Raw genomic sequence first — 6,771 nt, forward strand, 5'->3', positions numbered from 1 at the left:
GAGACTCCATCTCAAAAAAAAAAAAAAAATATATATATATATATATATATATATGTGTATGTATATATATATATGTATATATATGTATACATATATATGTATATATATGTATATATATATACACACACACATACATACACACACACAAACACACACACACAATTGGAGCCTCATAGAGATAATCGTAAAAAGAATTTGTCACCACAGATGTGGCATTGTGTCAAATACAGTTGACTCCAGTCAAGTGTATTGACTAGTCAGTTGATAGTGTATATGAAACTCTAGGTTTTATTATCAGATCTGCTATAGTTTATGTGTAATCCTTATTGATGTTATCAGTCAAGGAGGTCAGTTTTCTCATTTGTAAAGTGAGAAGATTCCCTAGCTCTCTCGAATTATCCGATAAAGTGTATTTAAGTTGAAACAGCACATAACACAAATTCTCTGCAATAATTTTAACACATAGCCCTACATAAACTTTTGTTTTGCTATTGTTCAAGCCATTGAGGCATTCATTAAGTTAAAAATTGTTTTTTAATAACAGAGATAGTAAAGCTACCAAGATATTGTAATTTGTTAATCTGCTTCTTTCATAAATGAATTAAAGTCTTAAAAAGACTTTAATGACTTTGATATTATACAGAACTAGTATTTGGTCCCAACTTTCTCATATATTAGCCATGGGATCTTTAGCAGATTATTAGCAGTTAAGATCTTTAGTTTTATAACTTTTAAAAGTGGTAGTTAAGCAGTTTTATAGGATTGCTGTGATAATTATATAAGGTAATGAATTGAAAGCATAAAAAGTAAGCATAATTAATATCCGTCATCTCTTTTCATTATCCTTCACATCTACAAGTTTTTCCTTAACTACCGCTGTAAAAGCTTGAATTCCCTTTACGTATTAGGTAGGCAATTTAACTTTCTTGACAGTCCTGAGCTCGTGCAAACGGCCTGATGATAACAGTTGCATTGTGTAGTTGGTCTGAGTATTTTCACTAGTCCTGTCTGCTCCAGCACCAAAATAATAAAACTCATCTACTTAGTTTTTAATTGTAGATATAACTTTCTTGATAGAATATCTATTTGGTTTTTACATAGATTCAAATTCTGTAGTGAGATGTTCTATTGTTTTATCCCCTTTTTGTCTATCCCTTTGCAGTGTACATATATATTTTATTTTAATATCAACTTTTAGTGAAGTATAATGTACATCTGAAAACTCATATGTATAACTTGATGAATTTTTAAAAATTAATTAGCACTCAAGTCAAGAACCAGAACATTATCAGAATCTCAGAAATTCCTTTTTATTTATTTCAGGTCATTGTCCTCCAAGACTAACCTCTAATACAGGCGTCCCCAAACTTTTTACACAGGGGGCCCAGTTCACTGTCCGTCAGACCGTTGGAGGGCCGCCACATACTGTGCTCCTCTCACTGACCACCAATGAAAGAGGTGCCCCTTCCTGAAGTGCGGCGGGGGGCTGGATAAATGGCCTCAGGGGGCCGCATGCAGCCCGCGGGCCGTAGTTTGGGGACGCCTGCTCTAATACCATAGTCTTTTTGGCCAATATTTTACATTTTTGACCTGAAAGAGGCAATATTATATGGTTCATCCTAATAATGACCAAACCCTATATATTGGCTCTGCATATGTCTCAGAAGGGCTTAACTTGCTCACGACAATCTTCTAAGTATGTTTCAGGTTAAAAAAGATATGTAAAAAATCTTCCTAAAATGGGATTCATATAGTCAGATTAATTCTTTTTGAAAGATTGAGGTTTATTATTGAAAATGAGTACATCATTCTCCTCATTGAAGAATGTGAAATCTAATCAAGTCTTGGTTGACTGATGAAATTCCTCTTCTTTGTATGTTGTGGGAGAGGACATCATTCTATTCTTGGAAGGGTGTAAGATTTAATCAAGTCTTGGTTGGCTAATGAGGTTCCTCTTTGTATGTTGTGGGAACTAGCCAGTTCAGGAGGACGTCCACTTATTTTCTCTAAAATCTATATAAGTCATAATCCCAGTCTGAGAAATCTTCTCCTTTGACCTTATTAAGAAAAATAGATTGAGACACCTTAGACCTCAAAATAAGCATTCTGGTTCCACTTGGGCAAAACATGATTGCATCCATGTGCAAGAGGGATTTCAATAACTTAGTGACTCATGGTACGCTGGACCTTGGAGTCTTGCTGGAGGCATTGAAATATTTATAATTAGTCACCATATTTAGAACTGAGGAATCTTTTTATTTCTGTCACATGTGGTAGGTTATTAATAGTTGTATAGATTCAACATTATTGATTTTAGACTAGTAATTTTATTTTAAAGAGACAAATGGGGAATTAATATCCTTTGAGTAATTTCAGTTGAACTGTCACTGGAGCTGAACTTGTTATCCTGAGGGAAAATTTGGTCTCTGGTTCTTCTGAACTGCCTGGTTCATTTGTTTCTTCAGCAATGTTGTCAGCTTTTCCTTAAGGACTGGTTTATGTGTCAAGGGCTTCACTAGGAATAGAATAGGGAAATCTTGCACAGGGCCCTGGAAGAGCCAGTACAGGGAAGTGGAGAGGAAATGTATGCAACTCCCAGGGCTTAATGAATAGGCCATCTCTATGTACATCTCCTTTGTTCATGAGTTTCCTGTTGCCGTTTTAACATAAAAAATTAGAGTCAATGCTGTAATAATTTTCAAAAGTGAGCTATAAGAGTATAGTGGCATAAGGAATAAGAAGTGAATTCAGAGTCTGGTGGCAAAGAGAATGAAATGGAGATAACCGATGAACAGCAGGATTAGCAGGTGCCCTGCACAGCTGTATTGTCAGCACTGGAGTTCCCAGCAGGGGAGTCCCGAAGGGTTGGAAATTGAGTCTCCTGATCAAATGACCACAGCAAGAAAATCATAGAGAAAGAACCCTTTGGGAAGTGCCTCTGGACTCCACTTGAACTGTTCATGCTTGATGGAGATATTTTAATCAAGTTTAAGTAGATACAGCTGGGTTCTCTAGTCTCTCAGAAACACAATCACTGTGTACCACTCCCTCAAAAAAAATGGCCAGTGACTTCTTTGATTACCCGATGGACTATCTGTATGGTAACTCCTTCATGTTAAGAGTAGCTAGTTGAGGGTTTATTATTTTGTAAATCAATGTATGTCATTATTACAGTTTTTAAAAAATACATCACATAGATGAGAAAATCTATTTACTTTTAGAAATGTTATTTTTAGTTTTATATTCTAAAATATACAGACAACCGTGCCCTTTTCTAGAAATAACATCAAGTGACCATAACCTTAGGAAATAAACACATTTTACATGGTGAATAATTCAACTGCTTGGCTTCATTTTTATCCAGGACTATCCTCAAGCCTTTCTATTGCCCAGCAAATTTAAGTTTATTTCTCCAGTTAAAAAAAAAAAAGAGAGAACTTTTGTTCATCATGGTAACCACTATCTTTTATATACAGAGCGAGAAAAATCTGAGGCAGGAGAAAACATTATTTGAAGATACTAAGTATCTATTTATTATTTTTTTAGAACAATAGAGAAGTTTTGTTTGCTTGATTTCTTAGTGCAGACTAGTGCCTGCTAAGGAGACAAAACTAACCAATTAAGAAAGTGGTCTGAACATCTGCAGCAAATCTACTCAGGTCTCAGATCAATTTATTAAAATGTAGCTCTTTTCTACTTTATTACATATACCTTTGTGCTCTTTTCTTGGACTATTGCCTGAATTAAATTCATAAATCTTAGAATATTTCCTATTTTACCTATTCAAAGCCATTTCTCTATCAGTTATCATTGCGGTTCGTATTAATATTGTAGGGCCACTGCAACAATGTACCACTAAGTGGGTGGCTTACAACAAAAGGATTAATTATCTCACAATTTTAGAAGCAGAATTCTGAAATCAAAGGTGTGGGTGGCCACACTTTCTGCTAAGGCTTTAAAGGAAGATCTTCCTTGACTAGCCTTGCCTCTGGCAGCTCTAGGCACTCCTTGGCTTACTCCTTTGCCTCCATTTTCACATGGGCTTCGCTTCTCTGTTTGTGTCTTCTCTTCTTCTGTCTATTCCAAGGGCATGTGTCAGGATTTAGGGCTACTCAAATAATCCAGGATGATCTCATCTGAAGATCCTAAATTAAATTAGATTTGCAAAGAACACTTTTTCGGAATAAGATAATATTCACAGGGACTGGGTGTTACCATGTAGACATATGTTTCTTGGGGGCCGCCATTCAACTCACTTGGTGGTACAATCACTGGGGATATTTAGTGTTACCTGAGAGGGGTACAGAGGAAAGGAAAGGAAGCTACGGGCATTTGAGAAGAGTATAACAGAACTGATTAGGCAGCACAGCTCCCAACGAGGAAACATTATCTAGGAGACCAGTGGTGTTTATAAGGAATCTAGGATATGCATAGCTATATATTAGGTGCTATACATTTAGGAGGTCAGCATAGTTCTCAGAATGCCATTATTTACTCAAAATATGACCTTCTCTGTAGTTTATTCTTTTGTGTCTCAGTTTTCCTCTTTTGCAATTATGAATGTCAATTATTTTCTTCTCAGAAAACTATAAACATTAAATAAACTAGTGAGTAACCATGTGAGCTCAAATTTATCCCATCTTCATGTAGAAGTCTCCTTTGCAGAAATACACTAAAGGTCTGAGAGTCCTTTCAGTCATTTTATATAAATAATTGCAGTCAAAATGATTAATCCCTAACTTTTCAGTCAACAACTTTAATATTCCAATCTAAATCATCTTGAAGATAAATTATCCATAGTTATATTAATTATAACACAATTTCTTGAGAGTGCAAATCAAGTGCTTCATAAAATCATTCAGGTCATTAATGTTAAAGTCTACACAATAAAAAATTTCATGGAAATGCAGCATGTTCTAGCTGATCTTGTTTTAAAGAGCAAATAAGACATCAGTACTAGAGAAATGTGTTTATATAATATCCACTAGAAAAAGAAAGTTAATGGCAAATAGTAGAAAGAACAAGTACGTTATAGAACCTATGTATGTATGGATGTATTTGCTAAAATCATTTTGAAAAGCTAATTAATGCTTGCTTCACTTCTCTCCTGGGGCTATTGTGTCTAAGGAAATAAAGCATGAAAAAGACATGTGTTCAGTAAGATAAGGCCAAATATGGAGGATTTATACCATTTTTATTATTACTGGAAAAATCACTTGCATTTCCATGAATATTCAATGTTAAAGGAATTTTTTTTTTTTTGAAATTGATTACAGCTCCTGGAGAAAGAATTACATGGGTAGCTTTGTTTCTATGTGTGTTTCTTAACACTTACCCTGTTATCCAACATTTGCACACATAGACCCACACGTACATCATTTCCATGATGATTTTAAGATAATGTCTGTGACAGTTATTCATGGAATAAAAACAAGAAAGAGTAGGGAGTACATTATCAGTGGAAAGAGACAGTAATGGTGTTAATCGCTATGCGATAAAAACACTGAGAGCCTTAAGTAAATGTCATTTGTTAGTCAACCAAAATTGGAGGCAATAGATATTTGGCTCAAAGAAATATATAAGAAAGCATAGTCAATTTTGGAGACTTTTAGAGAATTATATATATATATATATGTATATATAATATTAAATGTAATAATTATATATAATATACAATTCCATATTGTATATTATATAACATATATTTGTTTATTATATATTCATTATTATATAATACTTATATTGATATATAATGTAATATATATTATTTATATTACATATAATATATAAATATTAGCATCAAATAATAATTACATATGTAAGTGACATATATATATATATATATATATATATATATATATATGGTTAATTCAAATGCTGAATCAGCCTGGGACAGATCCCAACAGATTTTTAATGTCCATATGTTGAAAATACAAATAAGCATTACTACAACATAGCAAGTTAAAAAAGAAAAACAGCAAGTCATCTTGAGCACCATCACTTCAGCAAAAAGAGCCATTATGATTTAATTTTACTTTTTCATTTCTATAATTTTATAAGATTAGGTACCATTTTTTACTACACAGTTATTTCATTTAACACTGTAGCATGTTCAAGTTTCTGTTTAGCTGAAGGCTTTTTCTTAACACTTTAAAAGCATCATAGTAGTTAGAGTTGATAATGTACAATTGAACTGACTACATTTGAATAGAAATTAGTTTCCAGTTCATTGATCAATTATTCATAAACCAATGTATTAGTTAGAAAGAAACTTTAGAAGCCAAAATCCCTAAAATTATCATTTTTTTAACTTAGCACTGAGGCTATTTACAGCTACTGTGCTCCTTTGTGATGTAGTTTTTCTCTTGAACACACTAAATATTCATTTATCATTTGTTTATTCAATACATTTTTGAGACTCTACTGAAGGTATATTGTTAACTAGAGAAACAATGATGAAAAAATTAAAAGCCCATGGCAATCAAGGATAAAATTTTCCAGTGAACAGAGAGAATATAATAGTAAACAGAGAGCACTGTAATTTTGAATAGACCTAAGAGTTTTGAAGAAAATAAGTATGAACATATGAATAAGAGTGATAGAATGATAGGGATGAACTTTAGATGAAGTATTGATAAGGAGACCCTTAAGCTTTTTCTTTTTCTAGGAGTACTCTACTTCCCACATCTACCTTCTCCATTTAAAAGTGATATATAATTACCTGTTTTTGTACCCTTAGACTGTGCAGAAGAATAGAAGGTAATAAATAGC

The sequence above is a fragment of the Saimiri boliviensis genome, chromosome 7 (assembly GCF_048565385.1).
Source record: "Saimiri boliviensis isolate mSaiBol1 chromosome 7, mSaiBol1.pri, whole genome shotgun sequence".
In the NCBI taxonomy this organism is placed as follows: Eukaryota; Metazoa; Chordata; class Mammalia; order Primates; family Cebidae; genus Saimiri; species Saimiri boliviensis.